The sequence below is a fragment of the Urocitellus parryii genome, chromosome 11, assembly GCF_045843805.1.
Source record: "Urocitellus parryii isolate mUroPar1 chromosome 11, mUroPar1.hap1, whole genome shotgun sequence".
Classification (NCBI taxonomy): Eukaryota; Metazoa; Chordata; class Mammalia; order Rodentia; family Sciuridae; genus Urocitellus; species Urocitellus parryii.
In genome coordinates, this window is record NC_135541.1 from 87237420 (window position 1) to 87258365 (window position 20946).

The 20946-nt window shown below is 36.0% G+C and overlaps 1 long non-coding RNA gene and 1 pseudogene across 1 annotated transcript in view; both read right to left on the reverse strand.

Annotated features, from left to right (window-relative positions):
- The window catches only part of LOC144249067 (uncharacterized), a 244635-nt gene that overhangs the window by 129723 nt on the left and 93966 nt on the right, over positions 1-20946 (reverse strand). The window lies entirely within an intron of this gene.
- On the reverse strand, positions 13856-14431 carry LOC113197022 (ferritin heavy chain pseudogene; annotated as a pseudogene).

Consider the following 20946-nt stretch of genomic DNA (forward strand, 5'->3'; position numbering starts at 1 on the left):
GTGGTTCAAACTGCCCTGGCATATAACCTACCTTTTGAAAAAATATAGATCCAAGTCTGCTTTTATTTCAAGAATGTTTTCTTGAATTGTACATTTCAGTGCTGTGTTCTGCTATACTTGTCTTTCCCCATTTTTTTTTCCCCCATGGTGCCACCGAGGATGGAATTCAGAGACTTACACTTACTAAGCAAGAGCTCTACCACTATGTTACACCCTGAGCCTTTTCCCTGACATTTTTGAGGAACTCCAAATATGAGGCTTTTGTCTTCTTCACCATTCTTCTGTATTAACTTCCTTTACTCCTTTTACACATCTCTTCCTTTATTTTAATTTTATTCTGGTAACATTTGTCATTCGTCTTCCAGGTCTCTTTTTGTGTTATACTCAATGTCTACATTGCCCTATGTGCTTCTGCCAGTATTATCTTCATTTATGTGATTTTGTTATTCTTTCTAATTTATTCCTGAGTTCTGTCAATGTATATTTTATTATCTCCTATTTTCTCAACATATTTTTCCTAAAATCTTATGTTTTCACTTTGGGAGTTTCTTTTATTACTTCTTATCTTTTTCTTTTGTTTTCTTTTCTTTTAACTTTTTAGTTCATGATAAAATATTTGGCCAGAACTTTCATCTGTCCCTTTGCATTTTGTGAAGTGTTCTTTGAGTTTCTTTCTCACTTTCTTTCTTTTAATACTTCTATGTCAATGTTGGTCCAGTGCCTATTTTATTCTTACTTTGGAATAAACTACATTGTCTTTGCCCAACTGTTGCAGAAGTTTCTTTTTAGAGAACATATTTGCACTGATATTTTCTGAAGTCTGTCACCATTTATTCATCATTCTTTTCTGCATATTGCTTTCATTCACTTTGGCCCATTTGTCTTCTTAATTTCTTCTTTTTTTTTTTCCTCCTCATATTCCACTCCCCTTTTCTCATGTTGGCCTTTCATGGGATCTGCTGCTCTTGGACCACTTTTCTATTTTTCCTATGTGGTTCATTCTGCCTTTCAATTCATTCAGTTAATGTGCCAATGTTAGTTGCTTTTAGCAGCCTTTATACTTTAAAAAAAATGATGGGGTGTTCCTGTTTTCTAGTTTCAGTATAAAACAAAACTAAAGTGTCTTTATTTTTGTTGTTTTGATAAAATATATTACAGTAAAATATAATAAACTAAAATATTATGAAGTAGAATAGGCGATATTTACTAAAATAAAGAATTCCATTGTTATCTTTGAAATTCAGTTGTTTAAAAAGAATAGATCTTGGGGCTGGGGTTGTGGCTCAGAGGTATAGCGCTTGCCTAGCATGCATGAGGCACTGGGTTCGATCCTTGGTACCAGATAAAAATAAAATAAATATATTGTGTCCACATTATAACTAAAAACTGTTTGTTTAAATTTTGTTTAAAAAAATAATAGGTCTTTATGTTTTGCAGTCTACAATAAAAGTTCCTTGAATACTATTTTATTTTCACTCTTCAAAATAATTTCTTTCCTAATTTCTACCTAATTCTATATAGAGACAAATTCTGTATATACTTTCAATGTATATTAGAAATTAACTTCTAATCCAGTGGTTGTATTCTTCCTTCAAAGGCATAGATTATACTTTACTGAATCATTATTTCTTTAACAACTTAATTTTTTAGCTTCATGCAATGTATTTATTTCAACCTTTTCTTTTGTACCAATATTTCATTTTTGCTTATTATTGATTCCTGTGTCTTTCTATTCTCAACTCATTTATTTAGGTCACAGTAATGTTGTTTGCAGTCTCCTTTATTTCCTGATGTATATAGTAGATACTATTATGCACCATCCAAAGGTGCTCAGCTGACAGGAATGTTAACTGCTGGTTGCTTAGCATTGAAATTTACTCAGAATTTCCCTGGGCCAAAGTGAGCTTCTTCAAACACAGTTATACCTCCTTTCCATAGTAACAGTCTGTATCAAATGACTAGCTGAAGGGAGCCAAACACAAATCTGGAATGGCATACAAGGAAGGAAATGCACTGGCAAATTCAATATCCCTAGGTGTTGAGAGGTTCAGGAGAAATAATAAGTACAAAACCTGTAGAATAAGATGAGTATTGCTAGGCGGCATTGATGCATTAATGAAAGTCAGTATACAGCTTAAAATAACAACCAATTGAAGGCAAATTGTGAATTGAGAGCCTTCTATGACATCACATAAAGTTTCATATTTCCTGTAGAGAGAATGCAAAATATGCTGTGGATGAGGCCTAGAACTTACTTAAGGGAAGCAGAGTTCAAACAAAGTTTGCACTGTTAATTCCAGCTAGTCTGATAAAAGAAATGTAGGACACTGAGATTTAGGTTGAACCATCTGGGCTAATGCAGTTGAATATGCTGTACTCCCAGATTCTCCTGAAACATCCAGGCAAAACATCCTACTTCTCCCAGTTAAGGCCATTTCTTGTTAAGATGAAACCTTTATTTTGCATTACACATGCCTGGAAGGGCATCTTCCCCCATGTTTCATTTTATCCACCAGATAAATAATTTTGGTTAAGTTACCTACCTGGAAAAGAACTGTGCCTATTGAAGTAGTAAGAGAACAATAAGCTAATAAGCCATAGGTTGTGAAGGTGCTGGATCAAGGACCAAATAGAAAGATGGATAAAAAGATGCTTTTTGAAATGTGAGTAGTCACAAGAGGTGCAGGATAAGTTCTCTGGCCTGGCAAGAATCTCAGAAGTCTATGGTAACACAATGTTGGAAGCTTGGAAAAATTAATGACCCCTGTAAAAGTAATGTAAAAATTCTGGAACTACCATGGCAGATTATGGAATAAGGAATCACAAGGCTTCAGTCACAATTCCCTAAGCATCTATGTTCTAGGAGACAGGATCCATTTGCTGAAATGATGAAAATGAAAAGGCACCAATATTATTGAGAAGCTGAATGGTGGCTGTCATCTATAACTAGGTTTGATTGAGATATCCATGTGATAGAGATGATAGGCTCCTAAAATAATAGAGTCCAGGTGTATTGATTACAGGGCACAAGCAAGATAAGTGTATTTATTGTAAAGAGAAGAAAAATCTTGCTGGAAATCAGCTGTGCCTAGAGAAAAGATAGATGGACAAGCAAAGTTTAGAAACCAACAGAAAATGAAAATGATGATCATGAGCCTGTGAAAACTCTTATAGCAAAATGATCATTTTTTGCCCAGCTTCTGATATGCACCATTTCTCAGATGGAAAATCCAATGAATGTAGGAGAGGCTGGATACCCATGAGGAAAGATTCTCAAATATCTGCAAGATTTCCCCAGTCCATTTCCAAAAAGAAACAGTATGATATGAAAAAATAAATCAATTAATTAAAAAATTCATGGGCAGAAAAGAAAGAATTGAAAAATAAAAAGACAAAACAAAATTTTATAAATAAATTCAATAATATTAATGATTATGGCAAATGTAAATGGACAAAATATTACTATCAAAAGTCAAAATTTATTATATATTATTAGAAGACTAAGTACATATATACATATTATTTGTAAAAGCCTCATCTACAAGTTAGGGTCACAAAATGTTCAAAAGTAAAGAGCCGAGGACCCAACATGGTGGCCGGCGAGGAAGCAGCACTTTCAGTATCTCCACATTAACGGGATCAGAAAGACCCACTAATACACCTAGATTCTACCTACTGAGGAACTTCTAGAAAAATTCCGCTGAAAGGAGACCTGCCGGGAATTAGTAAGTTTATTAGAGGTGACAGTTTGTCCCAGACGAGTGAATCTTGGCCACGTGGCGCAGAGGTCCAGTCCTGCCGAAGGACGAACGGCTGCTGGCCGCCGCCTGCCCTGCTCTGCAAACGGCCCCTGGCGGCTCAGCGCTGCGAGAAGGGTCCCTGCCCTGCCCTGCAAACAGCCCCCGCCCTCCTTGCTCTGATAACGGCCCCGCCCGCACGGCAAACGCCCCCCCCCTCCTGGCTCCAGGAAAGGCCCTGCCCACCCAGCTCAGGAGGCGACGTGAAGGGAATCTAACCAAACCTTTATGAAATAGCGAACTGGGAACTAAAACCAGAGATTGAGTCAGACCAGAGACAAGCCAGTTCCACCCCTCCCTTCCAACACTCCAGCAAGGAGCCAGGGACCAGCCATAGCAGAGAGGGGAAGTCACCAAAGTTCAGCCAACGAGATTCCTTCCCAGCAGAATCTACTTTAGCAGGTGTGTGACTCCCACCCACACCAGATACAAACAACCAGGAAACTTCAAAAATCTCTCCGTGGGCAGGGCCCTAAGGGCCAAGGGACTCCCGACCCCCAACTCCCCCTAATGCCAGTGACGTGGGCGTGACTGTAGGGGCGAAGGGAAGCAGAGAAGACTCCCCACAACAAACTCCCCCAACCGCCAACTGAGAGGGCATGACAGTAGGGGCGGAGGGAAACAGAGGACACTCCAGACCCCCAACTCCTCCTACCGCCAGCTGAGTGGTCGTGATTGTAGGGGCTGAGGGAAGCAGAGGGGATCCTCGACCCCCAACTCCCATTACCACCAGTGGCGACACCAAAGGTCTTAGCCCCCAGCTTCCAAGGGCGTGCCCACCAAAGGGGTCCGGAAAAATTAAACTATTGACTCCCAGACCACAGCAACACAGCACTGGGGCTTAGATGAATGACAGAGAGAGTGCTCAGTTGTTCGGGAAATAGGGTACGCGGTGGGGCTGAAAGTGTAATCAGATCCTTGGGGAACCACCTCCAGTGAGCAGGACCTGGCTGGCTGGCAGGAGGAAGGGGAGGAGGGGCCGTAGAAGTGAAATGGCTCTGGACCAACAGGATTGAGACTCCCAGGAGCCGCCTTACAGGGATTGCTGTCAACACATTGAATGCAAAACTCAGCTCGGAGGGCACAGCTTTGCCTACGGGAAGAGAAGAAAATGGATCTCTAAGACCTAATTTTATTTCTTATTTTATTTTATTTTTTCTCTCCCTTTTTCCCTCTTTCTTTCCCCTTCCAAGTTTTATTGTTCTTTCCATTCTCCTCTATGCTATTTATCTCCCTCTCCTTCTTTCTTTTCAAGAGCACCTTCCTTCCCCTTCTCCCCAACTTTCATCCCAAGCATTACATCCTCCATTACGTGTTTAACTGTCTAAATGCAAATAGGTGAATGTTTTGAGGCTGTCTATAGTGCTCCTAAATACCTAGCTACTAACAACACACTGATCCAATTGACGGTTAGTATCCCCCTTCAGTAGAGCAACCTTCTAAAGTAGCCAAGACATACTAACCCTTATACCTTCATAGCACCTAACCTAAAGTCCTAAGAACAAACAACAAATCACTGTATGCATACAGAATCCAGAAGCCCTTTGTAAATTGAATGAATCAGCTCTAAAGTACAATAAGGCCCAACATCTCTAGGCATAATCTCCCACCACAAAGGAGAGACAACAGAGATATACAAAGACAAAACAAATGTATAGGAGAAAGCAGTTACAAAGCAGTCAAAGAGAGCTGGAAAGTAACGTGAACAACATGAAAAAACAAGGGAAAAAAGGATTACAGATAATGCAGGACAACTTAAATCTACAGGAGGACCTAGAAGCATCAGAAACATGGACAGGGAAAGAAATCAAGGCATACCTAACTCAGATGGAACGGAATATTAGAGAAGACATGAGATAGCAAGTCCAAGCATTGAAAGTATATTTTGAAAATGAACTAAACAAACAAATTCAAACAGCAAAGAATGAGATTTACCAGGAGATAGAGATCTTAAAAAACAAACAAACAAACAATAATATTAGAAATGCAAGAAACCATAAACCAGATTAAAAATGCTAACGAGAATATTACAAATAGACTAGATCAAGTAGAAGTCAGAACATCAGATAATGAAGACAAAGTTTATCAACTTGAAAAGAATATAGTCAACAGAGAAAAGATGCTTAAATCTCACGAGCAATCTATCCAAGAGATATGGGATCTCATCAAAAAACCAAATTTGAGAGTAATAGGGATAGAAGAAGGCACAGAGGTTCAGACCAAAGGAATGGACAACTTATTAAATGAAATAATCCTAGAAAATTTCCCAGAGATGAAAGATGGAATGGATTGCCAAATCCTGGAAGCCTACAGGACCCCAAAAATCCAAAACTGTAATAGACCAACTCCAAGACATATAATTATGAAGATAGCCAACATACAGAACAAGGAGAGAATATTAAAAGCTACGAGAGAAAGGAGGCAGATTACATTCAGGGGTAAACCAATTAGGTTAATGACTGATTTTTCATCAGAGACTTTGAAAGAGAGAAGATCCTGGAACAATGTATTTCAAACGCTGAAAAATAATGGATTCCAGCCAAGAATACTGTATCCAGCAAAATTAAGCTTCAAATTTGACAATGAAATTAAAATCTTTCAAGATAAACAAAAGCTAAAAGAATTCGCAGCCAGAAAACCAGCACTGCAAAGCATTTTGGGCAAAATTCTACAAGAAGAGGAATTGAAAAATAGTGCCCAAAACTAACAGCGGGAGATATCTCAGTAAAGGAGGAGGAAAATAACCAAAAAGTAAAAACTAGCTAAACTAAAATAAATAAATGAATAAACATGACTGGAAGTACAAATCATATTTCAATTGTAACCTTAAATGTTAATGGACTAAACTCACCAATCAAGAGACACAAGCTAGTAACCTGGATCAAAAAAACAAATCTAACAATATGCTGCCTTCAGGAGACTGATATGATAGGAAAAGACATACACAGGCTGAAGGTGAAAGGTTGGGAAAAATCATACCACTCACATGGCCCTCGGAAGCAAGCAGAAGTGGCCATACTCATATCGAATAAAATCAACTTCAAACTTAAGTTAATCAAAAGGGATAAAGAATGACACTATATCCTATTAAAAGGTATCATCCACCAACAAGACATAACAATTATCAATTTGTATGCACCAAACAATGGAGCTGCAATGTTCATAAAACAAACTCTCCTCAAGTTCAAGAGTCAAATAGACCACAACACAATAATTATGGGTGACTTCAACACACCGCTCTCGCCATTAGACAGATCCTCCAGACAAAAGCTGAATAAAGAAACTATAGAACTCAATGACACAATCAATAACCTAGACTTAACCCACATATATAGAATATATCAACCATCATCAAGTGGATACACTTTCTTCTTAGCAGCACATACATCTTACTCAAAGTTAGATCATATATTATGCCACAGGGCAACTCTTAGTAAATATAAAGGTATGGAGATAATACCATGCATCATATCTGATCATAATGGAATGAAACTGGAAATCAATGATAAAAGAAGGAAGGAAAAATCCTGCATCACATGGGAAAATAAACAATACGTTACTGAATGATCAATGGGTTACAGAAGACATAAAGGAGGAAATAAAAAAATTCTTAGAGATAAACGACAATTCAGACACAACATACCAGAATCTATGGGACACAATGAAAGCAGTTTTAAGAGGGACATTCATTTCTTGGAGTTCATTCCTCAAAAAAAAAAAGAAAAAAACAACAAATAAATGAACTCATACTACATCTCAAAACCCTAGAAAAGGAAGAGCAAAACAACAGCAAATATAGCAGAAGACAAGAAATAATTAAAATCAGAGCGGAAATCAATGAAATAGAAACAAAAAAAAAAGCCATTGAAAAAATTGATAAAACTAAAAGTTGGTTCTTTGAAAAAATAAATAAGATCGACAGACCCTTAGCCATGCTAATGAAGAGAAGAAGATAGAAAACTCAAATTACTAACATACGGGATGAAAAAGGCAATATCACAAGAGACACTACAGAAATACAGAAGATAATTAGAAAGTATTTTGAAACCCTATATGCTAATAAAATATAAGACAGTGAAGATATTGATAAATTTCTTAAGTCATATGATCTGCCCAGATTGAGTCAGGAAGACACACACAATTTAAACAGACCAATAACAAAGGAAGAAATAGAAGAAGCCATCAAAAGACTACCAACCAAGAAAAGCCCTGGACCGGATGGGTATACAGCGGAGTTTTACAAAACCATCAAAGAAGAATTAATACCAATACTTTTCAAGGTATTTCAAGAAATAGAAAAAGAAGGAGCTCTTCCAAATTCATTCTATGAGGCCAACATCACCCTGATCCCCAAACCAGACAAAGACACTTCAAAAAAAGAAAACTACAGACCAATATCTCTAATGAATATAGATGCAAAAATTCTCAATAAAATCCTGGCAAATCGAATACAAAAGCATATCAAAAACATTGTTCACCATGATCAAGTAGGATTCATCCTTGGGATGCAAGGTTGGTTCAATATACGGAAATCAATAAATGTTATTCACCACATCAATAGACTTAAAGATAAGAACCATATGATCGTCTCGATAGATGCAGAAAAAGCATTCGATAAAGTACAGCATCCCTTTATGTTCAAAACACTAGAAAAACTAGGGATAACAGGAACTTACCTCAACATTGTAAAAGCTATATATGCTAAGCCTCAGGCTAGCATCATTCTAAATGGAGAAAAACTGAAGGCATTCCTGCTAAAATCTGGAACAAGACAGGGATGCCCTCTATCACCACTTCTATTTAATTTAGTCCTTTAAATACTAGCCAGAGCAATTAGATAGACAAAAGAAATTAAAGGCATAAAAATAGGAAAAGAAGAACTTAAAATATCACTATTTGCGGACGACATGATCCTATACCTAGAAGACCCAAAAGGGTCTACAAAGAAACTACTAGAACTAATAAATGAATTCAGCAAAGTGGCAGGATATAAAATCAACATGCATAAATCAAAGGCATTCCTGTATATCAGCAACAAAACTTCTGAAATGGAAATGAGGAAAACCACCCCATTCACAATATCCTCAAAAAAAAAAAATAAAGTACTTGGGAATCAACCTAACAAAAGAGGTGAAAGATTTATACAATGAAAACTACAGAACCCTAAAGAGAGAGATAGAAGAAGATCTTAGAAGATGGAAAAATGTACCCTGTTCATGGGTAGGCAGAACCAACATCATCAAAATGGCGATATTACCAAAAGTACTCTATAGGTTTAATGCAATGCCAATCAAAATCCCAATGGCATTTCTTGTAGAAATAGATAAAGCTATCATGAAATTCATATGGAAAAACAAAATAACCAGAATAGCAAAAGCAATTCTAAGCAGGAAGTGTGAATCTGGAGGTATAGCGATATCAGATTTCAAACTGTACTACAGAGCAATAGTAGCAAAAACAGCATGGTACTGGTACCAAAACAGGCAGGTGGACCAATGGTACAGAATAGAGGACACAGAGACCAATCCATAAAATTACAACTTTCTCACATTTGATAAAAGGGCTAAAAGCATGCAATGGAGGAAGGATAGCATCTTCAACAAATGGTGTTGGGAAAACTGGAAATCCATATGCAACAAAATGAAGCTGAACCCCTTTCTCTCGCAATGCACAAAAGTTAATTCAAAACGGATCAAAGAGCTTGATATCAAATCAGAGACTCTGCATCTGATAGAAGAAAAAGTTGGCTCTGATCTACATATTGTGGGGTCGGGATCCAAATTCCTTAATAGGACACCCATAGCACAAGAGTTAAATACAAGAATCAACAAATGGGACTTACTTAAACTAAAAAGTTTTTTTTCTCAGCAAGGGAAACAATAAGAGAGGTAAATAGGGAACCTACATCCTGGGAACAAATTTTTACTCCTCACACTTCTGATAGAGCCCTAATATCCAGAATATACAAAGAACTCAAAAAATTAAACAATAAGATAACAAATAACCCTATCAACAAATGGGCCAAGGACCTGAGCAGACACTTCTCAGAGGAGGACATACAATCAATCAATAAGAACATGAAAAAATGCTCACCATCTCTAGCAGTCAGAGAAATGCAAATCAAAACCACCCTAAGATACCATCTCACTCCAGTAAGATTGGCAGCCATTATGAAGTCAAACAACAATAAATGCTGGCGAGGATGTGGGGAAAAGGGTACACTTGTACATTGTTGGTGGGACTGCAAATTGGTGCGGCCAATATGGAAAGCACTATGGAGATTCCTGGGAAAGCTGGGAATGGAACCACCATTTGACCCAGGTATCACCCTTCTCGGTCTATTCCCTAAGGACCTTAAAAGAGCATACTATAGGGATACTGCCACATCAATGATCATAGCAGCACAATTCACAATAGCTAGACTCTGGAATCAACCTAGATGCCCTTCAATAGATGAATGGATAAAAAAAAAAATGTGGCATTTATACACAATGGAGTATTACGTAGCACTAAAAAATGACAAAATCATGGATTTTGCAGGGAAATCTGCATTAGTGCAGATTATGCTAAGTGAAGCTAGCCTATCCTTAAACAACAAATGCCAAATGTCTTATTTGATATAAAGAGAGCAACTAAGAACAGAACAGGGAGGAAGAGCATGAGGAAAAGATTAACATTAAACAGAGACGAGTGGGGGGAGAGAAAGGGAGAGAGAAGGGAAACTGTATGGAAATAGAAGGAGACCCTCATTGGTACACAAAATTACATATAAGAGTTTGTGAGGGGAAAGGGGGGAAAAAAAACAAGGGAGAGAATTGAATTACAGCAGATGGGGTAGAGAGGGAAAATGAGAGGGAAGGGGAGGGGGGATATTAGGGTATAGGAAAGGTAGCAGAATACAACAGACACTAATATGGTATTATGTAAAAATGTGGATGTGTAACCGATGTGATTCTGCAACTTGTACTTGGGGTAAATATGGGAGTTCATAACCCACTTAAATCAAATGTATGAAAGATGATATGTCATGAGCTTTGTAATGTTTTGAACAACCAATAAATAAATAAATTAATTAAAAAAACAAAAGTAAAGAGCCGATATAAATATAAAGTATACCAGGTACATAGAAATAAAAGTGCCACTGATGAAGTTATATTAATATCAGGTCAATAAACTTCAAAGAAAATAGGATTATTATGGGTATAAATGAAAAGTCCAGGAATTGGAGGTATAGCTCAGTGGTAGAGTGTGCATGCTTAGCACTGCACTAGGTTTAATCCCTAGGAACACACAAAAACTCCATAATGGTAAAATTTCAATTTCCCAGAATGAAATAAAAATTACCAACTTCAATATGCCAAATAACATATTCATAAAATATAAGGACAAAACAGAAAGCAAAGTAAAAAGAGATGAACCCATGTCATAATAGGAGATTTAAAAACATTTCTTCATAATGTATACATTTAGGAGGAAAAAAAAGAATAGAGAACATTCAAGACTTAAATAAACAAGTTTGTTCAGGTCCTTGGTCCATTTATTGATTGGGTTATTTGTTTTTTTGGTGCTTAGCTGCTTGAGTTCTTTATATATTCTAGAGATTAGTGCTCTATATGATGTGTGAGGGGTAAAAATCTGCTCCCAGGATGTAGACTCTGTTCATCTCACAAATTGTTTCTTTTGCTGAGAAAAAACTTTTTAGTTTGAATCCATCCCATCTATTGATTCTTGTTTTTAATTCTTGTGCTATAGAAGTCTTATTAAGGAAGATGGGGCCTAATCCCAAATGATGAAGATTAGGGCCTACTTTTTCTTCTATTAGACACAGAGTCTCTGGTTTAATTCCTAGGTCCTTGATCCATTATGAGTTAAGTTTTGTGCATGGTGAGCGATAGGGGTTCAATTTCATTTTGTTGCATATGGATTTCCAGTTTCCCCAGCACCATTTGTTGAAGATGCTATTTTTTTCTCCAGTGTATGTTTTTTGCACCTTTGTCTAATATAAGATAATTGTAATTTTGAGAGTTAGTTTCTGTGTCCTATATTCTGTACCATTGGTGCCAATACTATGCTGTTTTTGTTACTATTTCTCTGTAGTATAGTTTAAGGTCTGGTATAGCGATACTACCTGCTTTGGTATTCCTGCTTAGAATTGCTTTAGTTATTCTGAGTCTCTTATTTTTCCAGATGAATTTCATGATTGCTTTTTCTACTTCTATGAGGGACACTATTGGGATTTTGATTGGAATTGCATTAAACCTGTATAGTGCTCTTGGTAGTATGGTCATTTTGATAATATTAATTCTGCTTAACCATCTTCTAAGATCTTCTTTGATTTCTCTCTTTAGGGTTCTGTAGTTTTCATTGTATAAATCTTTCACCTCAATCAATCAACAAATATAATGAAAAATGCTCATCATCTCTAGTAATCAGAGAAATGAAAATCAAAATTACTCTAAGATATCATCTCACTCCAGTCAGAATGGCAGCTATTTTGAAGACAAACAACAAATGTTGGTGAGGATGTGGGGGAAAAGGTACACTCATACATTGCTGGTGGGACTGCAAATTGGTGCAGTCAATTTGGAAAGCAGTATGGAGATTCCTTGGAAATCTGGGAATGGAACCACCATTTGACTCAGCTATTCCTCTTCTTGGACTATACCCAAAGGACTTAAAAACAGGATAATACAGGGACACAGCCACATCAATGTTTATAGCAGCACAATTCATAATAGCTAAACTGTGGAGCCAACCTAGATGTCCTTCAGTGGATGAATGGATAAAAACAATGTGGCATTTATACACAATGGAATATTACTCAGCATTAAAAAGAACAAAATCATGGCATTTGCAGGTAAATGGATGGCATTGGAGAAGATAATGGTAAGTGAAGTCAGCCAATCCCCAAAAAACAAATGCTGAATATTTTGTCTGATATTAGTGGGGGTGACTCATAGTGGGGTAGGGAGGGAGAGCATGAGAGGATTAGATTAATTCTAGATAGGGAAGAGGATTGGGAGGGAAAGGGAGGGAGAGGGGGATTAGCAAGGATGGTGGAATGTGATGGCCATCATTATACAAAGTACATGTATGAAGACTTTAATTGGGTGTCAACATACATTATATACAGAGATATGAAAAATTGAGGTATATATGTGTATTAAGAACTATAATGCAAAAAAGTACGTGTATAATGGCATAAATTGGCATGAACATGCTTTATATACAGAGATAGGAAAAATTGTGCTCTATATGTGTAATAAGGATTGTAATGCATTCCACTGTTGTCGTGTTTTTGAAAACATAATAAAATCAATTAAAAAATAAGAATAAAAAATAAACAAGTTTGAAACAGAAGATGAACATAAACCCTTAAACCCAATATTTAGAGAATATACACTTTTAAACATTCAGGGAAGAGTTACAAAAATCTTAATGACTACTTGGGTTTAGGTACATGATGTCTTCCAATCTCACCTGGGAGATAATACAAGAGGGTTCAGAGGTGAAATTATTAGATTATGAAAGCTTTAACCTAATAAGCAGATTATTTCACAGATATGAATCAACAGGGAGGTAACTGTAGGCAGGTAGGGTGTGGCCGGAGAAGGTGGGTCACTGGGGGAATGCTTTTGAGGTTTAGATTTTGTCCCTGGTGAGCAGAGATCTGAAGCTTGTTTCAGTGTTGCCATGTCCTGAGCTTCTTTCTGCCATGATGTTCTGCCTAATCTTGGGCCCACAGCTATGTATTTGGCAAATGGCGAATTGAACCTCTGAAACCATAAGCCAAAATAAATTGTTCCACCTTCATGTTTTTCTTGTCAGGTCTTTTAGTCATAGTGAAGAAAAGCTCACTAAAGCAATGACAACCTGATAAAGAAGAGTATAAAATCTCAACACTGTTTTTTTCTGGGTACCAGATTTCTTTATTTGAAGGAATGGTACAATGAACATAAATGGATGTTTTGGTACAATTTATAGAAAAGGTAAAGGTAACCCCAACATGCATGCACTGCTTCGGTGACCAGGGAAGTCACTTCCATGGCTATGGAAAGTCAGCCTAAGGTGTAGCTTTCTTTACCACTTTCTCCCAGGGTGTGCTTGTCAAAGAAATATTCTGCCATGCCAGATTCTGGGAATCCCATCTTGTGCAAGTTGGTTACATGGACACCCAATTCTTTGATGGGTTTCACCTGATCATTCAGGTAATGAGTCTCAATGAAGTCACGAAAGTGGGGGTCATTTTTGTCAGTGGCCAGTTTGTGCAGTTCCAGAAGTGACTGGTTCACACTTTTCTCCAAGTGCAATTCACATTCCATTGTATTGAACCCACTCTCCCAGTCATCATGGTCTGAGTTTCTTGATATCCTGAAGGAAGATTTGGCCACCTCGTTGGTTCTGCAGCTTCATCAGTTTCTGGGCATGTTCCCTCTCTTCATGAGATTGGTGAAAAAAAATATTTGGCAAAGTTCTTCAAAACCACATCACCACAGTCAAAGTAGTAAGACATGGACAGGTAGACATAAGAGGTGTAGAGCTCTAGATTGACCAGGCAGTTGATGGTGGCCTCTGAGTCCAGTGGTAGTCTGGCATACCTGTGAGGGGGATGTGGTAGTCATGGCGGGTGGCTGAGGAGAGGCATGGTGCTGGAGAAGTGGCAGAGGCCTTGGGGCAGTCTGAGGGCGCTGTGAAGGGCTGCTGGCTCTGAGCCACTGGCCATGGTGGGGGTCCAGTGCTGGTTTTGTCCAAACACTGTTGAAGCAGGAAACCCTGCATCTTTTGGTGGAGAACCCCTCTATAATTTCAATAGATTTTAAAAGAACCACAATATCTGCTCATTAGATAAAGTTGGAAACTAATACCAAAATACTACTACTAGTAATAATAAGAAAAAATAAGAAGTTTGGAAAATGATAAACATATTTTTAAAAAACTAATGTAACAAAGTTGATAGTAACTAGCCTACATATCAAACTTCATCAAGACTAGGAGATGCAAAAAATAAACACATTAAAAAATAAAGGTGAAAGGAAAGCGAGGAACTGGGAGACGAGAGAGCAAGAAATGAAAGATGGAGACCAGGCAGACATACACATGAGAGTTTTGTCAGAGCTGACAAATAAAGGCACATTCCTTTACAGTGGAGGCTTGGATTTTGGGGCTTTTATGGGCCTTAGGAATCAGAGATGAGTGGATCATAATGCTGGCAGCTTAAGGGTGGGGTTGCTAGGAGGAGGTGGTGAGCCTTTTATGGAAAGGTCCTTGGGCAGAAAAATGGTGACTGTCACTTAAGATGGCTGTCCAGATGCTAAACAAGGACTTTACAAAAGGAGGCACAAAATTACAGATGCTATAGAATGGAAATTGAAAATACTGTAAGCTAATGTAAATGAAAATTATTTTAAAAATGAAATAATGACTTCTAGAGAACTGATGAAAAATAACTAGAAACTCAACATCATTCTGTAACCAGTATATGCATTAAGTCCACCAGTATAAATTTTCTCACAAAGAAAGGAGACCTCAGGATTACCAAATGTAAAAGAACATAATGGATCTTTCACAAACAATTCTAGGTCCTACTGTTTTCTATTTCTGTCTAGGCAAATTACTTATCATACGTGTGTATCACTAATCTCATCTATAAAGTAGGAACAATAATACCACTCACTTCATATAGATAAGAATAAGAATAAGAGCATTAAATAGAATAGTGCAAGGCTAAGAAAGTCTGGCATGCACTTTGCAAAAATTGTCTATTCTGGACTTAATACTTGGAATACATAGAATGAATCAGATGTTCAATAAATATGCATTGAATTCATCTGAGTTACTTGCCACTCTTTACTAACTCTTGCTATAGTAACTCTTGCCCTTTTTAATTAATAACATATTATTTTAAATTGATAGAATGGTTATAATATGCCAGACTCCAGTGTACTAAACCTTTCAAATATAATATCCCATTTAATCCTTAACAGTAACCTTTTAAAGTTGGTATTGTAATTATCTAATTTTGTAGATTAGGAAACTATGGTACCAAGTGGTCAAGTAATTGACCTAAATTCACACAGGAAAGCTGGATTTAAACTTAAATTGGTCTGACTTTAGAGCCCTCAAACTTAATCACAGGTTATATACTTTAATTTCTAATTAGCACTTCACTGTAATCATTCCAAAACCTTTGTAAATCCCTCTTGAAAAGACTGAACTCTCTTCTTCTTGATTGAAGTATTTAAATATACTCTAATAAAACCAAAAGTTTTCATTTGAGATGCTGTTACCACTTAAGAGCTTTTCAGTTTTTCCTTTATATGTTAAGTACTACCTCTGAGATCACAAGACAGATTTTTTTGAACACCAGGACTAGTCCAGATAAGTATGATTATGCAACTTTGTTTGAAAACTATTGAACTTCAAGCTACTCCTTCTAAGACAAGGTCTATAGAGAAATCACTACCCTATGTCAGAGCCGTTTTGATTCATGCCAGTATAGTGGTTTGGATGTGGGGTGACTCCCAAAAGCTCTTGTGTGAGATGGTTCAGAGGAAAAACAATTCCGTTGTGAGAGTCTTAACCCAATCAGTGATTAATACCCTGATAGAGATTAACTGAGTGGTAACTGAAGTGATAGGGTGTGGCTGGAGGAGGTGGGAATTAGGACGTGATTTGGGGGTATATATTGTATCTGGAGAGTGGAGTTTCTCTTTCTGAAACTCCTGATCAACATGTGAGCTGTTTCCCACTGCCACACTCTTCCACCATGATACTCTGCATCATCTGGAGCCACAAGGAATGGGGCCAGCCTTCTATGAAAAAAGACCTCTGAAACTGTGAGCCACCAAATAAACTTTTCCTCCTTTATCTGAGCTCTCTTGACCCCTGTCTTCACTGACCACTATCCTATTGGCATTCTGGTCTTCTTAGCTCTTACCAGAATCAGCCATTAATCTTCCCTTAAACAATCTAAAGTATTTCTAGCATGCCCTGCTGCACATCCCAAAATTCCTCCCATCAGTTTCAGAAAGCTCCCTCAAATTCTGAACCACATGGTCATTTAGTCACAGCAGAAAAAAAGCTGACTAAAACAGCCAGTAAGTCAGATATGGGAATGAGAGAGATGTAAAATTTAAATTGTGGCTCTGTTCTTTACCAATTTATAAAGGCAAATACAATGATAAAAAATATAGTTCCTATATTTTTCAAGTCAAGTGTAAAATATTTTAGGTATGAAATTAATAGGTAATTTAACCATTATCCAAGCACAAATAAATTCTTACATCAGGTTTCTCATTGTTGATGCTCATCAGACTCACCTATTCTGATTTAATGATTATTACATGCAATCTAGAGTCCTACATATGAAACATACAACTAGTCTTTTACTTCTCACATAATAAAAACTGAACATGCTTGTGTTTTAATAATTTAACTAAAATTAACTTCAATTTTAGCAAAATTTCAACTAAATCTTTAATTGACTTTTTAAAAATTGTACTTTGTTTTTTATTTTTATTCTTTTTAGTTATACATGACAGTACAATGTATTTTGGCAAACTATACATACATAGAGTATAATTTATTATAATTAGGATCCTATTCTTATGGTTATACCTGATGTGGAGTTACACTAATTGTGTATTCAAATACAAGGCTAAGGAAGTTATGTCTGATTAATTCTACTGTCCTTCCTATTTCCCTCTCCCTCCTTCCATTTGTTTCCCTTTGTCTAATACAATGAACTTCTATTCTATCCCTCTCCACCCTCCCTTGTTATGAGTCAACATCCTTATACAAGAGAGAACATTCTGTCTTTAATTTTTGGTGACTGGCTTATTTCACTTAGCATGATAGTCTCCAGTTCCATCCATTTACCAGAAAATGCCTAGCAGCTCAGGAGACTGAGGCAAGAGGATCAAAAGTTCTAGTCAATCCTGGGCAACTCAGTGAGACTCTTAGCTACTTAGCGAGACCCTGTCTCAAAAATATATTTTTAAAAAGGGCTAGGGGTGTAAAATGGTGGTAGTAAGGCACCCCTGGATTCAATCACCAGTACCAGGGGGAAAAAAAAACAAATAAAAAAGATTTGATGCAGTATTTGTCAAAAAAAATCAAAAATTTAAATGAAACAAATTTTAAATACATAAAATCATAGAATATTCAGAGGTTATCAGGATATTTTTATATGCCTGGGATCTAAAATATAATGAAAATATTTATTGTTAAGTTGGGAAACTAAGACATTGTTCCCAGTAAGGAAATTGCAGTGAATAAGAATAATGAAACATAAAATTACCAGTGATAAGAAAAGTAAAAATATGGAAAAATAAGATATTATTTTTATTATGATTGATTTTGTCAATTGGATATATGGCATTACTGGATGACAGCAACTAGTTATTTTTAAAATACTATAATTTAATGTTGCTTTTGTCCCAAGTCTTCATAATTGTATCTCATTTCAATTTTAATAATTGAAATATTAAATTATAATTAAAATGCTACATACAAATTAGTACATGTTATGTAACATTAACTATAATTAATTCCCCATACATAGTTCACCTAAAAATGTGTGAACAGTAACCAATACCCAAATATTTAATCTCTACCTAACATCTATTGTTGCTAAATAGTTACTAGTATTTGGCAAATTATTTTTTCCTATGATATCTGAGCTATTGATGGTCATTTTGACTTTTCATACAATAGTGTGGGAGAAACATATTGATTAAAATGGAATCTGAACTAAAACAGGAAAGGACACCAAAAATGACAATATTTTGTTAATTGGAAAACACAGGAATGAAAAGCCAAAAGCTGCATCTGCCCATAAGGATGATAGTTGGTGATACTAGGAAAGGAGTTGGAGCATACTCTGGTGATGAAGAGCACAAAAGAGCTCATCACAGCTAAGTAACTATCATTCTTCCTCCACATCCCACATAGTTGTAGATAAACTCCCACCTTCCAGAAAACTTGTGATTTATTCTCTGATGAATTTGAATTGGAGATAATTTAAACTTGAGAGAACAGGCACAGGTGAAGACTGAAGACCTCTACTAAAATTAGCAGGACTTGGGAAAGTTTACCATTGGACAGTGAAACCCCAGCCTTCTATCTATATATGGCCCCCATTGCTATACCAGGACAATAAAAGATCTGTTTCTGGGGAAATGAGCCCCAAAGAAAACACCTTCAACTACTTCCCCCCAAAATACATGGATCTTCGTTCAAACATTTCATTAAATTTCAGTAATAAATAAATTCCTCTCAAGAAATACACATACACACATAATTATTAATAAGCTTTTTTAGTGCTCTGTTTATAAATATAAACACCTACAATATGAAAGACAAAGACCAAAATTCCAAGAAAATAAAGGAACTTATGGAAAATAAAAATAAAAAATAAAAATAAAGTTTAAGTAGAACTAAAATTAAGGTACACCAAAAAGAGATGATTTTGCATCCATGAATTAAGAAAAATATTTCCTTAGAGAAAGAAAATTTGGGGAGTTAGGCAATCTTAGAAACTAAAAATATCATTTATTAACATAAATAAGTTCAATGAAGAGATAGACTATAAAGTAGATAAGTTGAACAAAGATGAAAATGTATGAAATATGAAGCATCAACCTAGAAATCTAATATTCTAATAATAGGGATCTCAGAAAGACTAGAAAAATTAGAATGCTTTCAACAAATAATATAATGACATTTTCTGTAAGTAAAGGACACATTTTCAGATTAATTGAGCTTTAGTATATAGAATGAAAGATTTTTCAAATCAAGAAATCAGAAATCATGATAATCTGATTTACTCTGAAATTTCAGAACATCTAGGATAGGCGAAAAAGAAAAAAAATCTGAAAATTCATAAAAAGCAAAAATTGGCAACATGTAAGAGACTAGGAATAAGGATGATGTCAGGCTTTTCATAGCAACAGTATATTCAGAAAAAAATATAAACAAATGCTTCCAAATTCTGAGACTATTTTATATATATATATGCATATTTATATTTATATGCACATATATAATTAATATTATATAATATATGTGTATCTATACTTATTATATGTAACATCTATATCTTTCTATACTTATATACAGTACAATGCATTATATTCCTCTAGATTATAGATACATATATTATGCACGTCTATCAATATATATCTATCCACAATATATACATATAGATAGATATACATAGAGAAATTTATTTTAATGAATTTCCTAAAAAAAATGTGATGGCCATGTCCAAAATTTATAGGGCAGGCTAGAAATTCAGGTTAGAGCTGATGTTGAAGTGTTGAGTCTGAATTCTGCAGGACTATGGGCTGGAAACTCAGGTAGGGTTTGTCTGTTTCCATCCTGAGGAGATTTCCTTCCCTTTTAAGGATCCTCAATGTTTGCTCATATGGTCTTCAACTAAGTGAATAGACATATCAACAATATGGATGATAATTCGTCTTACCCATACTCTACTGAGTTAAATGTAAATCAAATCCCATCTCCCTCAAAAAAAAAAAAAAAGAAAGAAAAGAAAAGAAAAAACTCAGAGCATCTAAATTTGTACATGACTAAAACACCTGGGAACCAGAGTCTAGCCAGACTGACACAACATTAATCAACATATCTATTGAGAAGATTATACCCACTCAAAAATATTAAAAATGAATGAGGGTATGATGAAAACATTCAAGATCTCAAACAAGTATTTCCTATGCATTCCTTCTTGGAAGAAATACACAACTAAACAAAGGAGGAAATGAAGATATAGTGCTGGTACCAAGAAAACAAGTATCCCAACATGTGAAATAAATAAAAGCCAGTTGTGAACAAAAATCCAAAGATAATGGAAGTATATTAGGCCTAGATATTAGCCAGTCTAAATTAGAACAAGAGGATGAGAGAGTTACAGGAGAAATATTTTCACACCATCTCCAAAAATGGGTTAGATGGAATATTTGACATTTTCTATTATGGAGGGGAATTTACACTTTAAGTCAGAAAGTTCACCATGAATTTGTATGAGCATATAGCAAATCAAAGAGTCAACACAAAAGCAGCAATTATGAAATATAAATCTTCAAGGAAATGTGTGAATATATTACAAGAATCAGTTACAGAAGGTTTTTAC